This window comes from Balaenoptera borealis, assembly GCF_965194805.1.
Source record: "Balaenoptera borealis genome assembly, chromosome: 2".
Taxonomy (NCBI): domain Eukaryota; kingdom Metazoa; phylum Chordata; class Mammalia; order Artiodactyla; family Balaenopteridae; genus Balaenoptera; species Balaenoptera borealis.
Genome location: NC_138867.1, coordinates 14,158,856 through 14,184,575, shown reverse-complemented (window position 1 = coordinate 14,184,575; position 25,720 = coordinate 14,158,856). Strand labels below are relative to the sequence as shown.

General features: G+C 40.9%; 1 protein-coding gene across 3 annotated transcripts in view; it reads right to left on the bottom strand.

Annotated features, from left to right (window-relative positions):
* The window catches only part of FBXL7 (F-box and leucine rich repeat protein 7), a 419,994-nt gene that overhangs the window by 18,036 nt on the left and 376,238 nt on the right, over positions 1 to 25,720 (bottom strand). The gene's annotated exons all lie outside the window — the stretch shown is intronic.

Sequence of the window (25,720 nt, the reverse complement as noted above, 5' to 3'; positions counted from 1 at the left end):
TTTTATTTCAAAATATTTTCTTTTAATGTGGTTCACATCAAAAACACACCCTAGAACTTATTTGAGGTATTGGTTGCTATAAAGTGGAAATTTATACAGACAAGGTCAATCCTGCATTTTACCTGGAAGGAGTTACCTTTAGGACTCAAGGATTCTTGTTGGGAATGTCCTTCAGAAGGTGGCACCCCCCAGGATCAGATTATGGCTAAGACTTCTGCCCAAGAACAAAAACCCTGCTTTGTCAGTCACCTGGATCAGTCCTATAAAGGTAGAGGTATGGTGATTGGTCCCTGAAATCTTGACAAGGGCGTGAGGGTCCTCTCATATCAGGGGATATAGTCTAGTCCAACGCCTGGCTCTATTTTTATGCCTAACACCAATTCCTCAATTTATCCAGTTTTTGACTCTAAACTGATTTGAGTGTGGAGTCTATTTTGTCCTTTAGTTCCTCTAAAAGAGAGAGAACAGTCACATTGCTAAGGAAGTTTTTAACCCATGTTGCCCTAAAAGCCATAAATATCAATGAAATGTAAAGAATGGCACCTTGGGAATCTATAGTGCAGATTGATTTCGCCTGCAACACTGAGTATCTAGAAAGGATCTTTTAGACAATTTATTCCCGAGGAAATATTAAGTGGCCTCAGAAACTATCTAAGAGTCCTGGATTATAATTCACAGCCTCCTTATGGCTTTATTTTTTGTTGAAATGGTGACTTCCTAGTACTTTTTAAAAAATCTGTAAAATGGCAAAGGGAGATGACCTCATACTATTTATTCTTTAATGGAAAGTAGGATGTTTTATCCCTGAGTACCACTGCTATTAGATGCAACCCTTTTCAAAAGGTGAGGAGATATTCTCCTTTTGGTAGAGCATATTTTTAGAACCTCTTTAACCATTTGTTAATCTTCCTTTTTAATAAAAAGAAAGGTTCAGATTCAAAGTCTTTGACAGGCAGCAGTATTAAGCTAGCATTTAATAACATTTTAATGTTTTTAAAAAATTATTCTTTATAATTTATTCTTTTTTAAAAAATCATTTAATTATGACTAACGATACTGGTCTTTCAAGTAAGGTTATGAATATTTGGCTTTTAAATAACTTAAGTTTACTTTTAAAAATATTAAGTGATAGTATTTAATAGTACAGGTGTGAGGAGATATGGCAAAAATCATGATGGCATTTGTAAATGTCTCAAGTTTAGGAAACACTGTTAAGGTGAAAAGAACATAGAAGACAGATGAACTTGGATTCTTGCCTCTGCTTTACTATGTGCAACTTGCATCATGTGAGACAAGTTGCTGAAACTCCAGGGGCCACCAACCTCCTCTTTTGTGAACTGGAAATAATTCCACCCACTTTACAGAGTAGTTAGGGTAGAGTCCATGAAAGGTTGAGATATTGCTATCTGTAGAAGTGTTTGACAAAAATTATAAATCTCTACTGAGGACCTCATGGGAAAGAATTTCTGGGCCCTCCTGCTATGGGGCTGAGTTTTTAGGGCCAGACTCTTCTGGATTTCCAGTGAGCAAGTCTCTTGGCCAACTTCTCCTGCCCCACTAGATTTCATGTATAGTCCCATCTTCATAAATTTCTTATTGTTGCCGCCACAAACCTTTGAAATGTCTTTCACGTCAATGGGGGGTGATAGGGGGAGAATAAAGATAAATAGAATATAGATAAAAATCCATGGTTAGAGCACAATGTACTTTTGGTGAACAAAATATGAGCACTGCATTTACTGGCAAAAGAATACTGTAATGGTGAAAGTCTACTCTCATAGTTTATTATAAAAATTTTTTTTTTATGTCACAGTGGACTGTTCTCTCCTTGAAATTTCTCCCCTGGTTTTGCAGCACCTTTCTCTCTTCTGCTTTTCCTTTCTCCTTCTCAGGAGCTGTTTTCTCACCCTCTTCCGTGGTGCACCACTTATACACCAGTGTTTCCACAGAGTTTCATCCTTAATTCTTCTGTTAGCACCTGCCCCCCTCCTCACCGTGGGCTCATGCACTCACACGGCTTCAGCAATTGCCTCTAAGCTAATGACTCCTGAAACTCAAGTTCCAGTCTAGACCATGCTCTTTCTGCGTCTCTCTCCCAAACATTAAACGCATATAGCCAAATACCTGCTAGACCAGTACTGCCTACTATGGTAGCCATAGCCATCTAAGGCTACTAGAAATTCAATTTATTAAAATTAACCTAAAAATTCAGCTCCTTGTGTGCACATTTCAGGACTCACTAGCCACATGTAGCCAGTGGCTATTGTACCAGACAGCACCGATATAGTACAATTCCATCACTGTAGAGAGTTCTACTGGACAATGCTATCTATACTAACTCTTTGCCACAAGTGTATCTCCAATACAATATGCACAAGACTGAATGCATCAATATCCTTTGGGAAACAACCTTTTGCTGTTACTTTCTGTATTGGTGTTAAGGTATCACTGCTGGTCAAGTTTGCCTCCTAAGCTGGAAATCTGGGAATCACCTTGAATCCTACCTATATCTAATAAGTTGTCAAGTCCCTCACTTTGATTAGTTTATGGAGCTAATATTCCTCTCCCTTTCTCTGTCTCCACTGCTACCTCCTCAGTTCAAGTTTTCAGCATCTCTGTCTTCTCTCAACAACTCTTTGACTGATAGTCCTTACTCTGGTCTTCCTTCCAATTCTCCAGCACTCTAATATAGCCCTGGCACTGCATTTACAGTCAATTTTCTAAAATATGGTCCAAGTCCCCTGCAACAAAACCTTGAATGGCTCGTACCTTTTGTTGGGGTTTGAACTGGGTCCCCTACAAAGTTATGTTGAAGTCCTAACCCCTGGTACCTGTGAATGTGGCCTTATTTGGAAATAGAGTTCTTTGAAGATGTAATCAAGTTAAGATGCAGTCATACTCAATTAGGGTGATTCCTAATCTGATATAACTGGTGTCCTTACAAGAAAAGAAAACAGAGGCACAGGGAGAGAAAACACAAAAACAGACACAGAGGTAAGATGGCAGTATAAAGATCAAGGCAGAAACTGGAGTTATGCTGCCATAAACCAAGGAACATCTGGGGCCACCAGGAGCTGAAAGAGGCAAGAAAGGATCCTTCTCCGTGTCCCTGACAGCACCTTGATTTTGGACTTCTGGCCTCCAGAACTGTGAAACAAGAAATTCTGTTAAGTTACCTGGTTCGTGTACTTTGTAACGGTAGCCCCGAAAACCAGTACAGTTCTTCCCATACTTTTTAACTGAATGATTATTATGTGCCAGACATTGTGTTAGGCACTACCTAGGTAACAAAGTCTAATCTTGTTTAGAGTGTGTAGGAGACCCTTCCCCCAAGTTCACATCTCAGAGCATGTGCTCATGTTGCTCTCCTGGCCTAGAAGTTCTTTTGCCCCAGACTAACTGGTTGATTCCCAGTCATTGCTCAAATTCCCATAGGATGTCAGCTTCTCTGTCAAGCCTTTCCAGATCCACCCAGGCTGAATTATTTAACTACTTTTACTGTTTCACAGAATTGTATCTGTACCATGGCCCTTTTCACACAGTGTCTCTCCACCCACCAGACTGCGAGCACCTTGAGTCCAGGAGCTGTTCTCCTGCATCTCTAAGTCAATCAGGAGTCGCAACTGGATTCAGCCACCAAGAAACTGTCTACCTAATGAGCAAAAGGGAACGTTCTTTGCTTGGCCCTACAACAAACCCCTTTCAGTTTTCTTTTGTTTGGAGTTGGAAATATTTATAGGAACTGCAGATCTTCTTCCCATTATGAAGGAATTACGTCCCCATAAACCCATCATAAGTTGAAAATATCTTAAGTTGAAAGTGCATTTAATACACCTACCCTACCGAGCATCATAACTAGCCAAGCCTACCTTAAACATGCTCAGAACACTTACATGAGAATACAGGTGGGCAACACCATCTAACACAAAGCCTATTTTATAATAAAGTGTTGACTATCTCATGTAATGTATAGAATACTGTACTGACAGTGAAAAAGAGAATAGTGGTCTGGGTAGTGTTTACCCTCGTGATCATGTGGTTGACTGACAGCTGGCTCATTGCCGCTGGCCAGCATCATGAGAGAGCGTGGCACCGCATCATGCCAGGCTGGGAAAAATCAAAATTCAAAATTTGCATATCGCTTTTACACCATTGTAATGCTGGAAAATCTTAAGTCGGGGACCACCTGGTATTTGGAGCAACCAGATGGTTCAGACTGAACGAGTTGGAACATCTCTGTGCTTCATCAACATCTCATTTTTAGGTCTTTTTTCTTTGGCCCTCCACTTAACTTAGGCTGAGGTAGCATACACACTTAGTTTAAAAATATTCGTTGGACTTCCCTGGTGGCGCATTGGTTAAGAATCTGCCTGGCAATGCAGGGGACACGGGTTTGAGCCCTGGTCTGGGAAGATCCCACATGCCGCGGAGCAACTAAGCCTGCAAGCCACAACTACTGAGCCTGTGCTTTAGAGCCTGCGAGCCACAACTACTGAAGCCTGCACGCCTAGAGTCTGTGCTCCGCAACAAGAGAAGCCACCACAATGAGAAGCCCGCGCACCACAACGAAGAGTAGCCCCCGCTCGCCGCAACTAAAGAAAGCCCACACGCAGCAATGAAGACCCAACGCAGCCAAAAATAAATAAATAAATAAATAAATAAATAAATAAATAAAATATTCGTCTACTCAGAAGATATTTAAAAAGACACATGCACACACAAAAACAATCTGTTGCAGCTCACATCCCCTGAAGTATCTGAGAGCCAAATTCTTAGTGCTTTGTTCACGGTACCTGCTGTTGTAGATGAGTCACATCACTGCTCACTTCTAACAACAATGAAACATGAAAACTCACAATAAATGAGAAAAAGAATAACATTTCTACATTGGCCCACAATTTTAAAATGTACTCTGTTTAACTTTAGTTACCTAAGATGGAACAGGAACTTTTGTATGTGTCTGAGTTTTGTTTTTCCCCAAAACTGATTCACCCATCAATTGTAATAATCGGAATTGGCTTTTCCTTGACAGTGTGGGAGAGACTGTAATATTTATTTGCTGTTTTCCAGAGAGCTCAGGGATAGCTTTGCAAAGCTTGGGAAATGAGCCAGTTTTGTCTTGACAAGACAAGAAAACACATAGATTTCCATGAAAAGGCTTGCAATCCATAATTTTCCACTTCAAGTTGTACTTTATATGGCTGCCTTAATTGCTTTCTACCTTCAATGGTCAGATAATGCTTTTGCCTTATTTCTCCATGAATAGTTACAAAATTCCAATGTTTGCATCTTTCAAAGTACAATAGATGGTACAGTATTGAATTTAGATTTTGGTAAAGAGAAACATAAATTTTCAGTTCATAGCAGAAAACAGGCCCTACAGGGAGCAATGGTCTAGCTCACACATTCAACTCTCGAGTGAGAAAAAAGAGAAATCACCAGTAAACTTATGAACATGTAAAATATCAACAATTAATTAGAACTGTTTCCAAAGCAAAGCAAATTCCTGAATTTCCTTAACCATTTGAAAACATGATCCACCATTGTTTAAATTCTTTACAATTTCTTTTAATATAAAAAATGTATAAAGCATTTATTATATATAAGACCCTGTTCTAAGTACTATATAAATATTGACTCATAAATACAATTTTCCTATTATCATTTTTTTAGTGCTTGGGAAAACCAATGACCCAATGATATAGAGAAATATTTTATTCTCTCCATATTATCAAATAGAGAAGGGACCAATAAAGGAACTTCGTACATTTAAATATTGTTTTATTTACCTACTGAGGGTCTCTTCGCAGCCTGGTGGGTGGATGGATACCTTAAGTTGACCTAGGATACGTTTGCATGGCGAGTTCCTGCTTTAGTCCAAGTTCATAATCTCTGCTTGAAAAAGTGGGCACAGAGGGAACCTACCTCAAGATAATAAACTCATATGTGACAAACCCACAGCCAACATCATTCTCAATGGTGAAAAACTGGAAGCATTTCTTCTAAGATCAGGAACAAGACAAGGGTGCCCAGTCTCACCATTATTATTCACTATTATTCACTATTATTATTATAGTTTTGGAAGTTTTAGCCATGGCAATCAGAGCAGAGAAGGAAATAAAAGGAATACAAATTGGAAAAGAAAAAGTAAAACTGTCACTGTTTGAAGATGACATGATACTATAAAGAGAAAATCCTAAAGATTCCACCAGAAAACTACTAGAGCAAATCAGTGATTTTGGTAGTTGCACAATACAAAATTAATGCCCAGAAATCTCTTGCACTCCTATACACTAACAACAAAAAATCAGAAAGAGAAACTAAGGAAACACTCCCATTTACCACTGCAACAAAAGAAAAAAATACCTAGGAATAAACCTACCTAAGGAGGCAAAATACCTAAATGCAGAAAACTATAAGACACTGATGAAAGAAATCAAAGACAATACAAACAGATGGAAAGATATACCATGTTCTTGGATTGGAAGAATCAGCATTGTGAAAATGACTATACTACCCAAAGCAATTTACAGATTCAGTGCAATCCCTATCAAATTACCAATGGCATTTTTCACAGAACTAGAACAAATGGGACCTAATGAAACTTAAAAGCTTCTGCACAGCAAAGGAAACCATAAATAAGATGAAAAGACAACCCTCAGAATGGGAGAAAATATTTTCAAACGAAGCAACTGACAAAGGATTCATCTCCAAAATTTACAAGCAGCTCATGCAGCTCAATATCAAAAAAAACAAACAACCCAATCCAAAAATGGGCAGAATGGGACTTCCCTGGTGGTGCAGTGGTTAAGAATCTGCCTGACAATGTAGGGGACATGGGTTGGAGCCCTGGTCTGGGAAGATCCCACATGCTGCAGAGCAACTAAGCCCGTGTGCCATGACTACTGAGCCTGTGCTCTAGAGCCCACAAGCCACAACCACTGAAGCCCATGCGCCTAGAGCCCGTGCCGGCAATAAAGAGAAGCCACCGCAATGAGGAGCCCGTGCACCGTCACGAAGAGTAGCCCCCACTCGCCGCAACTAGAGAAAGCCCGCGCGCAGCAACGAAGACCCAACGCAGCCATAAATAAATAATAAATGAATTAATTAAAAAAAAAATGGGTGGAAGACCTAAATAGACATTTCTCTAAAGTAGACATCCAGATTGCCAACAAACACATGAAAAGATGCTCAACATCACTAATCATTAGAGAAATGCAAATCAAAACCACAATGAGGTATCACCTCACACCGGTCAGAATGGCCATCATTGAAAAATCTACAAACAATAAATGCTGGAGAGGGTGTGGAGAAAAGGGAACCCTCTTGCACTGTTGGTGGGAATGTAAATTGATACAGCCACTATGGAGACTAGTATGGAGGTCCCTTAAAAAACTAAAAATAGAACTACCATACGACCCAGCAATCTCACTACTGGGCATATACCCTGAGAAAACCATAATTCAAAAAGATACATGTACCACAACGTTCACTGCAGCACTATTTACAATAGCCAGGACTTATTTGGAAGCAACCTAAATGTCCGTTGACAGATGAATGGATAAATAAGATGTAGCACATATATATAATGGAATATTACTCAGCCATAAACGGAACGAAACTGAGTTATTTGTAATGAGGTGCATGGACCTAGAGTCTGTCGTACAGAGTGAAGTAAGTCAGAAAGAGAAAAACAAATACTGGATGCTAACGCACATATATGGAATCTAAAAAAACTGTACTGATGAACCTAGTGGCAGGGTAGGAATAAAGGTGCAGACGTAGAGAACAGACTTGTGGACACAGTGGGGTAAGGGGAAGCTGGGACGAAGTGAGAGAGTAGCATTGACATATATACACTAGCAAATGTAAAATGGATGGCTAGTGGGAAGCAGCCGCATAGCACAGGGAGATCAGCTCGATGCTTTGTGATGATCTAGAGAGGCGGGATAGGGAGGGTGGGAGGGAGGCTCAAGAGGGAGGGGATATGGGGATATATGTATATATGTAGCTGATTCACTTTGTTATACAGCAGCAACTAACACAACATTGTAAAGCAATTATACTCCAATAAAGATATATAAAAAAAATAATCTCTGCTTGAGAGACTCCAGGGCCACCCTACAGGGTAGGGTTATTTCAAGGAATAGACCCAATACTCAGTAGCACAAAGACTGGCTTTTCAATGGGCCCCTGGATCTTGGGGGCAGTATTTTACATGGCTGGCTAACATGGGCCCAATTCTGGACTACATTATTAATTCATACTTGTTTTAGGAAGTCCTCATTTTAAAGGGAAATGAATAACAACCTTAAGGAAATTCGGCTGCAGCGTAGAATTCAAGCAAACTGAAATACTTCTGGGAAATCCTTCCACACCAACTGCATATTTTTCTGTAGAATTAGGACCTTTTATCAACTTTCCAATTCACCCATATCCCAACCAGTCCATAATTTCTGGGTCATTTTTCTCTTTACAAAGATACCTAGAAGTGTATAGTTATTGAGTATATCTCTTAGCAGCATTTGGATGAAGATTGAAAAAATAAATCTAAACGTAAGTTCCTAATTATAACATGCGGTTCAGCATAATCAGTGCTGAAAGCTCCCGCTTAATCCTGAGATCATTAAAACAAAAATGCTTGGGGTCAGGGTTGGGAACCAGGAGGGGAGGATGTATACATTTGATACGTCGGAGATGATCTCTATTGAAAATAGCTTTTCTGGACAACGTGTTCCTTTATTACTCTTTTAATCAAAATTCAAGACTTAGTCATAGCAAACAAAATGGTAGATTCTGGTTCATCATTTATAACATATGGATATTTCGTATTCTAGGATGTTTCATATTTAGTAGGTTACAGTTCTAGTTTCCCCAGGAGGCCATGGTTTGACCTTGGAACATGGGTCAGGGTGTGGGTGGTGGCCCATGAGTAGACTGGCAGGTAACTCGGGATTTACCCCCTCCATCCTGCTCTCTGCATTTTTCCCTTTGCCTTCCCTAACCCAAGATATCCAGATGGTTCTCATGGGTGGACCAGTCTGCTTACTTTCATTACTTTAGATCTGAACTTAAAATACTTTATTTTTTACCAGCAAATGGTAACACTTTGACATTTGCCAGGCTGGTGGCTTGGGTTTTCCTCAAGATTTGTTGTTGTTACACTTATTCATTTGGTTTTAAAATCTCTCTCTATTAAATTAATAGGAGCAAAGATTACTTCCAAAGATGATAAAAACATTTTCAGATGTATGCTTCAGAGGTTGAGCAGATAGAAGCCTTGAGGTAGGAATTGTTTCGGCTCATTCAAGGTGAACAACCTTAAAAAAATTCCTCATTCTGGGTCAGATGATGTGCTGGTTGGCCTCTAAGCATTAAGTTAGTACTTTTTGGTTAAGGAGAAGATCAAATCTCTTAAAACAGTTCAAAACCAGAAAATAAGTTGAAAATGGCACCTTAATTTTAGATTTTAAGAAATTTCAATGTTTTATTGTTTTAGAGTTAATTTCAGGTTATTCTGAATAACAAAAATATTCATGGTTGATAGCTGAAAGATTGGCTTCATGGATCAAGGAAATAAAAAGATGATTTTTGCATTTTGCAAAATGGTCCATTTAGCTTTTTCAGCCATGTCATGAACCTTATGAAACAACACAGTTAAATATTCAGTGATTGACTATTATGATACTTAATTACATCACAGAATAGCACAAGCCACAAAGAAATGGTCAGGTATTTGTATTTTTAATAATCATCTTTGTCCAGTAATGTAATGTAAAGGACACACTTTTCTTCATTATAAAAAATAACCCACATAAATACAGTCAGTTATGAAATAGAGATTTCATTTTCTTAGGGAAAAATTTAGGACCAAGATTAATGTGCAAGATATCAAATGTGTGGTTTGTTATTAATATAACTCTTTCGTCCTGGAACTAATTTTGAGCTTTGAACAGAGCTGTCCTTTATCCCTGGAAATAGTTTTTCTTCTTATGATTTGAATTCTGTAACGATCAAAATAAAATTAGAAGCAACCCATCACAACCGTAATCTATCTAATACTTAATCATTGCAAAGAACCTCTGTTTTTGCCACAAAAGCCACAAAGCGTTTATAATTTACCCCTCTTTAGAGTTTGGCATTGTTACCTACTCAAAATAGGGAACAAAGAGCATTGTGTACTCACATCAGGGTTATGAGTTTTGTATGTTTTCGTTGTAAATAAGTACACAAAATGTCAGAAAGGGTCTGTTGCAATTTACATTTGACTAAACAGATAACCTAGTACGAACAAATCTGGCTCAAAACTTAGAAGCCTATCAAAATACAAGAATACATCTTTAAATTAGAGTAGCCAAGAAAAATAATGCTTGAAGTAGTCCTATGACTTCAGTGATAAAAATTATAAACACAATAGAAAGCTGTACCTATGAAGGTTCAGAGATAATAACATATTGTACCTTGAAATGTAGCAACTACCATAGGATGTTCTAAGGGTGCTGTATTTCACAATGTCAACCTTAAGCTTAGGTCCCTAAAATAACCATTATTTCTCCAATTCTTCCTTTCTCTTTCCAGGGGCTATAAAAATGTAGTTTCCAAAAGTTACATAAAGAGAAAGTCATTGGGCTTCCCTGGTGGCGCAGTGGTTAAGAATCCGCCTGCCAATGCAGGGGACACAGGTTCGAGCCCTGGTCTGGGAAGATCCCACATGCTGCGGAGCAACTAGGCCCGTGCGCTACAACTACTGAGCTTGCGCTCTAGAGCCCGTGAGCCACAACTACTGAGCCCGCGTGCCACAACTACTGAAGCCCGCGTGCCTAGAGCCCATGCTCCGCAACAGAAGAAGCCACTGCAATGAGAAGCCTGCACATCGCAATGAAGAGTAGCCCCTGCTCGCCGCAACTAGAGAAAGACCGCACGCAGCAACAAAGACCCAACTCAGCCAAAAATAAATAAATAAATAAATTTATTTAAAAAAAAAAAGAGAAAGTCATTGTCCAAGGTTTCGATCCCTAGATTGTGAAAGCGTGGAAGACAATACAAGTATTGATATATATTCTATTGCCCCATGTGCTGGACTTCTTTGAAATGAATTAGTGGCACTCTGACCTCTAATCTGTTTTGAAAATTTTGAGTTGCATGAGAAACAGAAAAAAACAAAACAAAACATTAAGGCAGTTGCTACATTGCAAAGTTGTATAATCTCCTTTAAAGGAGATTCCACAAAAATATCTCTTCATGGTTCTATCTTTCAAAATTGAGAACTAAAACAATGTTTAAAAAAAAAGTCAAATGTCTGAATAAATTCTGGGTTTTCCTACTTCCTCCTTATTTTTGCACAAAGAAAGGAAAAATTGTTGCTGGTCAGAAAGAGTTTGTTTTCATGTGCATGCAGAGACCAGAGGCCATAAAAAGATAAAGCTATGGCAACTAAGAAGGTGTTGATCTTTCTGGAGAGAAGTGTGCCAGAATACCAAAGGGTGAGGAGAGCCTTCATCAGATTTCATGATGTTTACATCTAAACCCCCTCCTCCCAACTCCTGTATTTAATAGTCTGCACCCAGTGGGCACAATACTGGAAAGGGTATGGTAAGGGATGGGAATTGACCTCTAGATAGGCACCATTTGTCAGCTCCTTCAACTAAAGAACTGAGAGTCAGATCTTTTAAAAACTTTTCCTTTCCTAGATGGGTCCCATTTTCCACTCTTTTATTCCTGAAATGTTGCACATGGAGTTTAATATATCCTTTGAAATGGACTTTCCTCCTCAGTGTACTCATTTGGCTTGCCTGGGCTTCAACCTGCTGAATTTTCTGCAAGTAGCCCAGAGGTCATCAGCATTGTGACTGCTGTCTTCCTCTCCCAGCCCTTTTGTGGAAATGCCCTTGACCTAGACATTTGGCAGGCAAGTTACCAGTCAGTCCTTCAGGGCTTGCTCTGATCTGCTTGCCTAGACCTACCACTTGAAAACTTCACCATCAATATCATCGCACTTCTGTTGAGAGGCTACACCGTGCTCACCAGAGATCAAAGAGGCAAGAACTGAACTGGCCTGGAAGGACTGACAGTGACAACATGGTGTTGGATTTCTGAGGACAGCTCTGTGACTTCTCTCAGTCTAGGGGACTTGGTGAAAGAATTGTACTGAGCCGCTGCCTCTTGAGCTGTACAAGCCAACTGGAGACCTATGTGGGACCCCACAAAGAAAGCTAGCAAGTTCTCTCCTAAAGAGTAAGCCCTCCACTCAATCATGGGCAAACTGTGAATACCAGCATCACTACTTAAGCCAAAGTACATCTCATGTGGGGAACTGACCAGCTTCCTCAAGTCATCTGGACACGTTTTTCTTTTAATCAAAGCATCGAATTCTTCCTTGTATATTGTTCAGTTGTCTTCAATCAACATAATGGCCGCAAAGAGCGAAAATGTGCTGGCTCAAAACATTCAACCATTTAGATAATCATAATTGTGTAAACAGAGATGCAAAGTTGGGCACTTTGTGACATGAGGATGTTAAGAGCTCCAGGACTTCGCATATTGGGGCATCTGTGCCTTCTAAGGAAAACAAACTGATAACGCCACAACTTTAAACATTCTGTCCCATCTTAAATATTAAACATATGCTGTAAGGGGAAAAAAAGCACAGCCATGTGAAAGCAAGACAACCAATATAAAACTGTCACTGCGTCCTCTACGGTCACAGAGAGAAGGCCAGGAGTGACAAGATGCGAGGCAGCTGCATGTACGTTCCCCATTTGGAAGACTGGACAGGAAAAGAGAAGCAGGGTTACTGGGAGTGGAAGGCTTTTGGGTCCTAATGAAGTGCAGGTTTCTGGTCATCCTATAATCACATTCCCTTTGACAGTCTGCACAAAGCAAGTTAACTGTTGAAGAATGCAGTTAAATTCCCTTCACACTTGTGTTCCAAAATGAACGATATTAACCTGAAAAAATAAACCTGTACAATATAGAGCAAGACATGGCCATCACACCTGCCTAAAAGTCATTAAGAATGCAAAGCCAATCATTCATGTTCATGGCTGAGTATTTAGTACATTGTGCTGAGAGTATGATTAAAACATCCTTCTAGAGATGGGAGACTTATCTAGGCCTTGGTTGTACTCAAAAGGGTAATGCACTATGTGAAATTGAGTGATATAACCTAACTCTGGCTTTATCAGGTTCTTGTTTGCGCTAATGTTCTGTGGTTTTCTCAGGACAAATCTTGTGGGGAAATCAATTATGACTCATTAATTAAAAAATACAGTAAGAGAAGGAATATTTGGGACTTCTGGCATCTTCTTTCAGTAAACTGTGGTGGTGAAGTAGTTGGCTTTTAGAAACTGGAGTAGCCCATGAAGAATCTATTTCTGGAGTGGCAACTAAACAATCTATTTCTGATTTCTGTGATTTTTCTACATGTTTTTGAAGCTAAGTAGGTTTCTACTTGATATTCTTTGGAATAACTTAGGTTTCAATAAGAATCCAGGGTACTCTACCTTCTAAAGATTCTTAATTTTAAGTAAGCCCTTTTCACAAGTTATTCACCTAATTTACCTTCAGATTGTAAAGTAAAATTGTTCTAAAGAAAAGTGGAAATCTACTAATTGGACCAATGGGTACATACATTAATAAATATTATCAGAAGTTAGAGTAACAATGATTTTCTCCTTTGTTGAACCAAATTGTGTACATTCAGTCAACACAGCTTCAATTTCTACAATCATAGGATTCCGTTTTATTTATTCTTTTGTTATTTGATTGGGATTATATATGGTGCCCTTCAATGTTTGGGATTACGTACGGTGCACTTCAATGTTTGTTATTTGATTGGGATTATGTATGGTGCACTTCAAGGTATGACAAATACACAAACCATTTTCTCTTTTTGCTTCAATTTAGCTTGTGCATAAGTGAAAACAATGAACTGGACAATGACATTTCAACACCAATTCTTAAAAAACAATGAATTCCATTATCTGACAATAAACACCTAAATTTGCATCCTAGCACCCAGTAAGACATCCTGGGTAAGACAGTAAGACATTAAGTAAGACAGTAAGACAATGTTTGCTCAAACATTGCTCTCAATGTTTGATATTTGATTTATTTTCATATGGCGCTTTGACTCCAATAGGGAATCCATAATAATAAGTTTGCTGTTAATAATAAAGTATTTCAATTAGAAGGTAAAAAATTCCTCTCCGAAGGAAGTGATTCTCTTGCTTAATATCCCACCAGCCATCCTTTCTCTCACCATGGCTGGCTTCGTTGGTAGCACCATGAACAGACCCCATGGACCCGAGCACTAAGGAAAGTAGATTTTTTTTGTCTTTCTTTGCAGTTCTTCAGTACAGATCTTAATATGGTGGTGCAGGGCCAGCTGTATGAGAGAGGATTGTGCTTACAGTTTAGGAATGTGAAGAGGATCACTTCCCTTTTCTGCCCCCAATAATGGACTTTCGTCTTTGGAGATGCCCTCCTGCGACTTCAGGTTAAAATGAGGATATCTCTGAAAGAGGTGAATGCAAAACACTAACAATCATTCACTTCTTAGTGTGAATAAACTGATTACATTCTTGTGGACACAGATGATATGAGGTTCCCCCAAGCAGGATTGCTCCCAAACAGTTCTCCTAATAACCACTTAATCTTTCCATCCCCCATGGAAAGTGGCTCTTGAGTTCACATATCATACTTTCTTTCATTTTTCTACAATTCTCAGTACCAGAGGCAAATTTCTGCATGAAAGACCCTGAAGAAGAACTTGGTGGCATTTTCTTAGGTATGTATCTTTAAAATAGCTTTAAAGATTAGTTTCTTATCTTTGATCATTACCATCAACATTCTTCTAATGAGCCCATTAAAAGCTCCAACCTTTACCAATTCTATTTATACAGAGATCCTTATGAGCTCTTGCTCTTTTCTCTTTCCATCAATGATTTATTTTATCGGTTTTTTCGGCTCAGGTTTCTCTTTCAGATCTCTGCATAGTTCCTGACTGGGGCAGAGTGCATGCCATGACCCTTCCAGGCTTGTCTAATACATTGACACAGCCGTTCCCTGTGTCTGAAGAATTGATGGACCAGTATTTTTATATTTTTTTGTTTCCTGGATTATTTTCTCAAGTCGTTCAGACCAAAATTCTAAGTGTTTAAAAAGTTGCTTTTTCTAATCTGTTTATATCAACTACAACCCTTTTCTGTCTACATGATCTTACACGCTATCATTTCAATCAGCAGAACCCTGGAAACAGAACAGTATTTCAGGATACTTAAAAGTTAGGAGTTAAAAATACTGTAATGATTGACAGCATGTGGGTATGTGTTGTATATGTGAGTGTGTGTGTATCTATATCTTTCTATCTATCTATCTATCTACCTATCTATCTATCTACAAAATCTATGTCTTATACACATAAACAGACCCTATGGACCCAAGCACCAAGAAAAGTAGATTTTTCTTCTTTCTTTGCAATTCCACAGTACGGATCTTAATATGGTGGTACAGGGCCAGCGGTGTGAGAGAGGACTATGCTTAGATTAGAAATGTGGTAAGGATGACTTTTCTGTCCCATAAATATATATACACATACATACATACATATACATAAGAAATATATATATACACACACACACCTATATATACACACACACACTCTCTCTCTTAGTTTTGAAAGCTCTATGAATTATTCAGTCCTCTTCAAAAAGAAAGGTAAAAAAAGAAAAATCCCTATAAGAAACAGGAAGAGCTGGCCAAAAAATAAATACTTGACAAAAGATGAACAGGTGCAGTGAAGTGACTTCCAAGCTGAAAGGGGAAATAAATGGAGGGAACAGCACGAGAAATGCATGTGATATGGAACAGCTTCATAAGACAGCTCTGAGCTGCGGTTCTTCTGTGGGTACAATGGATTGGTTGAGCCAAGAACACAGTGAGCTTTATCCACGTGTCTATGGAAACAGTTTCAGGTGGAGAACTGCATCATCTGACACATTTTTAGCTTGAGGCTAACATCTAAATTTAACCATAAAAACATTTTTCACCTATCTACACCCAAGGAAAATTTTGTTAGAATCAATGCACAAATGTCCTTTGGGAATGATGAGTGCTCTAGTCAAACAACTCCTCATTTCTTCTTTATGCTGCCTGATCCATGGAATCTTTCTTTCTTTTTCTTTTTTTCTCTCTCACACACATAAACATTATGTGCCTGTCTATCAATCCAGCTGCTAGCTGGCACTGCTCTATTACCTAAAATCATGGCTGGGTTTATAGATTCCTGTTGCTTATGACCTCTCCTTCATGTTTTTAAGAAAATCAACAGAATTTCCAACGTGACTGGGGAGAAAGAGGCTGAGTCATTTCTGCTCCACCAGAAATGGGGAGCTGATGGTAGTTGCTATGTGAATAAATGTTTTAGCTTGTGAGATTCTGGCCGGGGCTGGATTCACTCTGTGAGTGTCTGTGCTCTGTATATAGGTAGAATCCTGGTTTCTCCCACTTCGGATGCGGTAACTATACTAAACAAGGCTAAAGAGAGACCTTTATATTCATAAGTTTGGAAAGCATGATATTTATAAGGTGGGGAGGTCCATGGGGGTAGAAGACTCTGGCTAGATATCTTTTTCTTGTTTTCTACATATCCATGATAAGTGTATGACCTTTGCATGCTGCTTTGCAGTGTGTTTCATTATTATTTGAGTCCTAGTGACTTATGAAAAATATTTAATGGCGTGATGCTCTCCCAATGGGTTTCACGCATTTTACTCTTTTCCAATTCTAAACCGTTCTGGCTGGATCAATCACATTGCTTTCCCCATTGCCTGCTGACTTCAGAATAAACTCTGGTCTATCCAGCTAAGGCTGGCTGGTCTTGCTGGGGCTTCAACACAATTTTTCAACCTTTTCTGCTGGTACCTCCCTTGGTGTGGCCTAACTTCAAGAAAACTGGACTGTTTCCCAGAGCATGATCTAAACGCTCTCCTACACATGTTGTGTTCTCTTCCCTCTTGTGCATTTATGTTGCTGTTGTTTGAAAATCTTTTTAGACCTGACTCAAGTACTATGTTCTTTATGAACTATTTCCTGGGTCCATCAACATATAAGGTATGCCTCATTTAAACCATCACGCACTTCCTATCTTTTTTTTTTTTTTAATTTATTTATTTTTGGCTGCGTTGGGTCTTCATTGCTGTGTGCGGGCTTTCTCTAGTTGTGGCAAGCGGGGGCTACTCTTCATTGTGGTGCGCGGGTTTCTCATTGCGGGGGCTTCTCTTGTTGCGGAGCACGGGCTCTAGGCGCATAGGCTTCAGTAGTTGTGGCATTTGGGCTCAGCAGTTGTGGCTCGTGGGCTCTAGAGCGCAGGCTCAGTAGCTATGGTGCACGGGCTTAGTTGCTCCGCGGCATGTGGGATCTTCCCGGACCAGGGCTCGAACCCGTGTACCCTGCATTGGCAGGCGGATTCTTAACCACTGCACCACCAGGGAAGCCCCGCACTTCCTATCTTAATTAAGGCATTCATTTGTCTTCCTGCTTACGAGGCTGTGAGCTCCACGATAATAGGTACCCTGATTATCTTTCTCATAACTGTTTTCCTAGCATCTACAAAAGTGCCTCACACTTAAGAGGTTTTCAATAAGAATTTGCTGAATAAAGAAATGGGTTGAGATTTAGCTCCTTGAAGTCTTTCTTTTTGTCTCTTGTAGCATCAAGCTGGGTGATTGGATAGAAGATTCTGATATATTTGTGGAATTCAGAAGACTCTCCTCCAGATTTTGTTAAATTAGAGAAAATTGCATTTGCCAACTATAGTGTATAAATCACTATTAGGTATATTATGTTTCTTCAGACTTAATGCTTTAAGGTGGACAAGTTAGCTTTTTTTGTTTTTGTTTTCCATTTTCAGATTGAGTTACTAAGGTATACAGAGAAGTAGTAAATAGTAGCCTTGGAACAGGCCTGCTGGTCTTCTGCTATTTGTCGACAACAACAAATGCCTGAATAAGCTGTCCAGGTAATCTGCATTTCAAAGGGTCAGAAGAGGAAGGAAGTGGCAGGAGTTGTTCTCATTGGCCTGTGGGCACCTGGGCTGGGGACCTGGGATCACATGCCACTCTTGATTCTCAGAGCCGGGATACACAGATCGGCTTCAAGGCCATTATTTGCACACTGGGTGAGATTATCCCATCCCACTGCTGGAATTATCAGCTGGGTAATTTTAGAGGCTCTTTTGCCCACTCCAGGTTCTCAGAATGCACCAATGGTTTACCCACTATATATTTCAATTTACCCTGGAATATACATTTGTCACGGCTTATTTGTGTTATTAGAATATTCTCTATGAGCTGTGTATTACAAAAACTGACCAAATATTCCAGAAGTCCATTTGATACATCTGTTACAGTGACTGATATTGGGTGGACTCTGTCAGCCTAGGGCTAAACAAACACCCAGCTTTTCCAAATGTGAACATGCTTTTGTAACAGGGAAGAGCCAAATCCAGCTACATGTTGGATCTGTTTCTTTTACTTTAACCTTTGCTCCCCGTTGCTTTTGTTCACTAAAAGGATACTGTCTATATACAATGGCCTGCCTCAGGGAACCCTACCCCTCTGCCTGAATATTAAACCAAAGTGCCTTTGTTCAGGGAAGCATCCGGACCCTGCCCACCTGTGGATGGCTACAGGAAAGAAGGAATTAACACATCCCCTCTGAGGCTGGCCATTCCAGGGGACATTTGCAAATCTTATGGCCTTTCTACTTTACTTCCTCATCTCCTCCCCCTCTCTGTGCTATAAAAGAAACTGGCATCCAAACCCTGATAAGATGGTTTTTTGGAGACTTTAGTCTGCCATCTTCTTGGTCTGCGGCTTTCTGAATACAGTCGTTATTCCTTGCCTCTACACCCCCTCTCTGATTTATTGGCCCATTGTGCGGCGAGCAGGGCGAGCTTGGACTTGGTAGCACTTTGTCTGTAGCCATGATGGACTGAACTCTTGCCCAAATGCAAGCGTGATCATGCCTCCATACGACTGGGGACTGGGTATACGGACTGAGCTTGAGTCTCCCTCTTTAATGCAAAGTAGAGAGACTTTAATTTCTTCTCTGAGTGACTGCAGTCATTTCCATTCTAGCCCCTTAGAATCTGCTTCCCACACAGCAGCCTGTACCTCCTCTGCTCCAAACTCTCCACCAGTATCTCCGTCTCACCTCAGTTAAAATAAGAGACAAAGTCCTTGTAGAGTCCACATGGTCCTACGTTTTTGGCCCCTACTCACCTCAGTGACCCAGTTTCCTACAGTGTTTCCATTTGCTCACTGAGATCATGTCCTGGAGCCCCCCTTCCTGTTCCTAGGATGTGTCAAGCACACTTCCCCCTCCTCAGGACCTTCCTGCTGATCGTGAGGCGGGAGATAGATGCGCCCCAGGCTAAACAGCTGGAGTTTGTCCAGCTGTGTACAGATACTCCAAGCTGAAGAGGAGGAGGAGCTGAGCCCTGCCCAGATAAGAGACCAGATATTTCTCATTCTCGAGGTCAAGGAGACCTTCCCGTCTATACATGCGCAGAAAAGCTCCTGGGAGGTCAAAAGGGGAGTGATGTCCACCTACCCATAGGCCTCTTTGCTGGAATCCATCTTGGCTAAGAGATGTGCACGCACACAGGGGAGGATCCTGAGATACACCAAATACGGACTCAGAACCAGGCAAAGCAAGATGAATGGTCAATGGAAACCCGGAAGAAATGCCCCATGTAAGTGATTCAAACTACCACGAGGGCGTGACTCTCTCTCTGAGCCCGCCCGTGTGTCTATGCGCACGTACTCTTTCTCGTCCTAATAAAACCCTTTCCTTGTTTCACTGCTTTCCGTTTCTCCGTGGAAATTCATTTCTGCGAAGCTGTAGGGCCAGGGCCTCGTCACTGGTCCCTGGTGGTCTAGTGGCTGGGATTCAGCGCTCTCACTGCTGCAGCCTGACTTCCATCTCTGGCCAGGGAACCAAAATCCTGCTTCAAGCCGCTGCAGGCTGAGGCCACCCGAGGTCGGTTGGAGTGCTGTCCCCAGAACGTGGGATGGCTCACACCATCTGCCCCCTTCCTTGGTGCTTTCCCTGAGCCCTGCCCCTTGGGCTGCAGGGGGCTGACCCCTATGCATCGCTTTACCAGGCTCCCTTGTTCTGTGGGATGCAGGAAGGGGCGGGGAGAGTCGGTCGGTCTGCCTCACCCCTCTGTCCCCTTCCTGCTGGGGGCTTGGGCAGTGGCTGCGTTCCTTCCCCTCCAGCCCGCTCTGCTGACAAGCAGCCCCTCTTCCTTGGCTACGGTTCTTGCCAGGTTCCAGTATCACCACGCCTTTCCTCTGCCCCTTCCGGACTGTGCGTGGTAACGGCTTCCCTCTGTAGCTAGCCCCTGGGTGCTCACCATCCCTTCCCCTTAATCCCACCTGTGTCTGCGTAAACAGTATTTTTATTCAACCCCCTCAATTACTCCTTGCGCCACCTGTCTCTGCTCATAGCTTACCTCCTGGGTGAAGCCTTCCACAAGAAGCTCTTTAAAACATAAGTCAGGGGCTTCCCTGGTGGCACAGTGGTTAAGAATCCGCCTGCCAATGCAGGGGACATGGGTTCGAGCCCTGGTCCGGGAAGATCCCACACGCCGCGGAGCAACAAAGCCTGCACGCCACAACTACTGAGCCTGCGCTCTAGAGCCCGCGAGCCACAACTACTGAGCCTGAGTGCCACAACTACTGAAGTCCGCGCGCCTGGAGCCCGTGCTCCGCAACAAGAGAAGCCACTGCAGTGAGAAGCCCGCGCACCGCAACAAAGAGTAGCTCCTGCTCGCCGCAACTAGAGAAAGCCCACGTGCAGCAACGAAGACCCAATGCAGCCATTAATTAATTAATTAATTAATTAAAAAAACAAAAACCAAAAACATAAGCCACACTTTATCTGCATGGTACTTACTACCACCTCATATATAATACATTAATTTTTTAAAATTGTGTGCCTCCCTTTATAGATTGTAAGCTCAAATGACTTTGTGTTTTGTTTCCTGATGTGTCTCCAGCTTGCACAAAATACGTGGTTAATAAATACTTGTTTCCTAATTCTAAAATATAGGAAATTATATTTGGGATTTCTTTTTCCTTCCAAGATTTTAAATGGTAAAGGCAGTGACTTAATGTCAACAGAAACCACTCTGATCTGGAGAAAAGAACTTAAGGAGAGGATGGAATATAAAAATCACTGGAAATCTACTGACCCTAGGTTAGGCTTATAGTAAAAGTAATTAGTACATCCCTGACCTGAGCAAGAACTTGAAGACACTTAAGAGTCTACTTCCCTACCCTCCTGCACTGTTGGTGTGAATGTAAATTGATACAGCCACTATGGAGAACAGTATGGAGGTTCCTTCAAAAACTAAAAATAGAACTACCATATGACCCGGCAATCTCACTACTGGGCATCTACCCTGAGAAAACCATAATTCAAAAAGAGACATGTACACTCCAATAAAGCTCTACTAAAAAAAAAAGATACATGTACCACAATGTTCATTGCAGCACTATTTACAATAGCCAGGACATGGAAGCAACCTAAATGTCCATCGACAGATGAATGGATAAAGAAGATGTGGCACATATATACAATGGAATATTACTCAGCCATAAAAAGGAATTAAATTGAGTTATTTGTACTGAGGTGGATGGACCTAGAGTCTGTCATACAGAGTGAAGTAAGTCAGAAAGAGAAAATACCCTATGCTAACGCACATATATGGAATCTAAAAAAATGGTACTGATGAGCCTAGTGGCAGGGCAGGAATAAAGACTCAGACGTAGAGAACAGACTTGACACGGGGGGGACGGGGAAGCTGGGATGAAGTGAGAGAGTAGCACTGACATACATACACTACCAAGTGTAAAACAGCTAGTGGGAAGCTGCTGCATAGAACAGGGAGATCAGCTTGATGCTTTGTGACCACCTAGCAGGGTGGGATAGGGAGGGTGGGAGGGAAGCTCAAGAGGGGGGAGATATGGGGATATATGTATATGTATAGCTGATTCACTTTGTTATAAAGCAGAAACTAACACAACATTGTAAAGCAATTATACTCCAATAAAGTTATATATATAAAAAAAAGATTCTACTTCCCTGACATACGTGAGGGCATACGGTAGAATTAGGAAGTGTTAATGTTATCTTTTAAAACTGCTTCAACTTAGAGGCTTCCCTGGTGGTGCAGTGGTGAGGAATTCGCCTGCCAATGCAGGGGACACGGGTTCAAGCCCTGGTACGGGAAGATCCCACATGCCGTGGAGCAACTAAGCCCGTGCACCACAACTACTGAGCCTGCGCTCTAGAGCCCGTGAGCCGCAACTACTGAAGCCCGCGTGCCTAGAGCCCGTGCTCCGCAACAAGAGAAGCCACCGCAATGAGAAGCCCGTGCGCTGCAATGAAGAGTAGCCCCCGCTCGCCACAACTAGAGAAAGCTGCGTGCAGCAACAAAGACCCAATGCAGCCAAAAAGAAATAATAAATAAATAAATAAATACTACTTCAACTTAGTTGAAGAATCCAAATGGTAATAGATTATAGCAACAACAGTACAACAATACCAGAAGAGAAGTGTAAATGATGTGGAGAAAATACTAAGAATAAGCTGGCTAAAATTAAGCTTGAATTCTCTCTGCACAGATGATAGATTTTAGCATTTTTTTTAGATTCTTCTAATTGTGTAGATTATCCTGCTTAGTATATCATTATTCAAGTAATTTTAATTTATCTAAAATATTATCACCAAATTGATCACCAGAAATTACTTAATAAACTAATCTTGATCTCCTTCTGGATTTGTTTCTAGTATATAGAGTTCACACATTGAAAAGTAAGGCTAGAAAATCAAACTTCTTGTTGGAGTCTCCTATTGATTTCTATTTTCAGACCATCTTTAGAGGATACCAAGGTTGAGTTCTGTCAGTGTTCTGTTCTTTACTTGATAAGAGAGCATGAAGCTTGCTATTCCCAAGAATTTTTGTCCCTTATAAAGTCAGCACTATGAGAAATATATCTCAGGTTATCAACGGTCCACTGCTTCCCACCTTGCTTCTTAAACTGGCCTGGGTTATGCCACCTGGCTGATTTTTTGTTTGTTGTTCGATTTCACAAGTCTTCGCCTTGGTTTTTATTTGGGAGTGGCTGCTGAATAATCACATGTTTGTGGAAGGAAAGGATAAATGGACCCTGGAGATAGAAATGCTCCAAGCACAGAGCCCCATACTTGCAGACACTCGAAGTGTTCAATTTAGTGTACTGATTTCTCAGCCTTTGCTGAAATTACGTGGGGAGTTTTAAGGCACTGATGCCTGGATCCAACCTCCTGAGATGATGATTTAATTAGTATGGGGTACATCATGGGCCCTGGAGGTTTTCAAAGCTTCTGTGTGTTCTAATATGGGAGAGAGTTGGAGGACCACTGATTTAGGGGAAATGAATGCCACTGGCATACCTTTAATGCAAGTTTCACCTGATTCTAGTCATATGTAGCTTCTGCTGCTTTAACTCTAAAAACACCATAGGTGCTCCTGCGTTCCCTAGCTTTGGTTCATTAGGAAAAATCTCTGTTGCTCACTGTTTTTCTAAGAAACATGAGCTTTTGCTTTTCAGTGAGGAAGCTCATCAGAAGTCACGTGCAAGCTTCCTGATACATCACACGAGGAGGGATCTTATCTTCATCTTAGGTAGGGCTGTTTGGGGAACATCAAGAAGGAAAGATGCTGCTTCTTGAAGAGAAGAAGAAACTCTCGGCTTGTTAATCTTCAACCACTGAACCCCAAAGTGGAGTGTTTTCATTGGCTTGTAGCCGGCTGTTAGTAAATTTCACAGTGCTTAATACCATCCATTGTCTCTGGGAGGGCATTAATGTCCTCTTTCCCCACTTTTCTTTTCTGCTTGTTTGTCCCACTGGCTTTGTCATGGATATCCAAGATACAGAGAGACCAGGCATAAACAAAGAAGAAACTAAATGGGGAAAGGAGCTTTAGTATTGTCTGAACACCACTAAAGGCTTTAGGAAGGTAAAGACCAAATTTGCCATTTTTCGTGAAATGAAAATGTACACACAGGTGGCAGAATGGAGTCAGGTGCAGAAGGTTATTTGTCTTGGACTTCATCTCCTTATAAGATTCTTTTCCAAACCTGACCAAGTGATTCTCTTAAGAACTTAATAGCTTTAACAGCCTAAATGTCCATCGACAGAGGAGTGGATAAAGAAGATGTGGTACATATGTATAATAGAATATTACTCAGCCGTAAAAAAGAACGAAATAATGCCACTTGCAGCAACATGGATGGACCTAGAGATAGTCATACCGAGTGAACTAAGTCAAACAGAGAAAGACAAGTATCATAATGATATCACTTATATGTGGAATCTAAAAAAAAAGGGTACAAATGAACTTATTTACAAAACAGAAATAGAGTCACAGATGTAGAAAACAAACTTATGGTTACCAGGTGGAAAAGGGGGGAGGGATAAATTGGGAGATTGGGATTGACATATACACACTACTATATATAAAATAGAAAACTAATAAGGACCTACTGTATAGCACAGAGAACTCTACTCAATACTCTGTAATGACCTATATGGGAACGAATCTAAGAAAGAGTGGCTAGGACTTCCCTGGCGGCGCAGTGGTTAAGAATCCGCCTGCCAATGCAGGGGACACGGGTTCGAGCCCTGGTCCAGGAAGATCCCACATGCCGCGGAGCAACTAAGCCCGTGTGCCACAACTACTGAGCCCACTCACCATAACTACTGAAGCCCGTGCTCCGCAACAAGAGAAGCCACCGCAATGAGAAGCCCGCGCACCCCAACGAAGAGTAGCCCCCGCTCACCGCAACTAGAGAAAGCCTGCGCACAGCAACAAAGACCCAACGCAGCCAAAAATAAAATTAATTAATTAAAAAAAAAAAAGAGTGGATATATGTATGTGTATAACTGATTCACTTTGCTGTACACCTGAAACTAACACAACATTGTAAATCAACTCTACTCCAATAAAAATTTAAAAAAAAGAACTTAATAGCTTTAAAATGTCACCACACAAAGATAAAAGTCATGGGGGAAAAAAATTCAGTGGCTTCTGGAAGGCGTTTGTATTAACATTTTATGTGGAATTTACAGGGGGTCAGAAGAACCACTTCATCAAGTAAATTAAGAGCTCTTAAGTTCCTGGATGATAATGCAAGATAACTTAGTTTTAGTTAGTAGGGATGCACTTTACAAAATCTCCTTACATTGGCCTCTCAGGTTGTCCACCCATGGGATTTTCACCGAGAAAAAGAGATCAGGGACCTCGAGAGCTTTTGGCACTGTTATGATGTCAAACATAGAGAGGCTCAACCCTAGAGCTGGTGTCCCAGGGCTTGGAAGGGCAGGTGGATGGTGAGCGGGAGAACATGTGAGCACGGGGGGACAGAGAATCCCGGGATAAGTTAACTCGGGCATTTTAACATTGGTGTTTCCTCCTCTCTCCACTGAAAAAGCACCTGTGTATTTAAAACAGTTTCACAGACACTAACACACAGTCACTCCTCTTGAGTTTACCAAAATAACCACATGTGATACTTCTAATTCCCACAAAAGAGCTATTTCATGCATGAAACCGTCATGGGTGGCAGTTAATATCATAATGTGTGTTTAGTAAGCTTATTAGCTC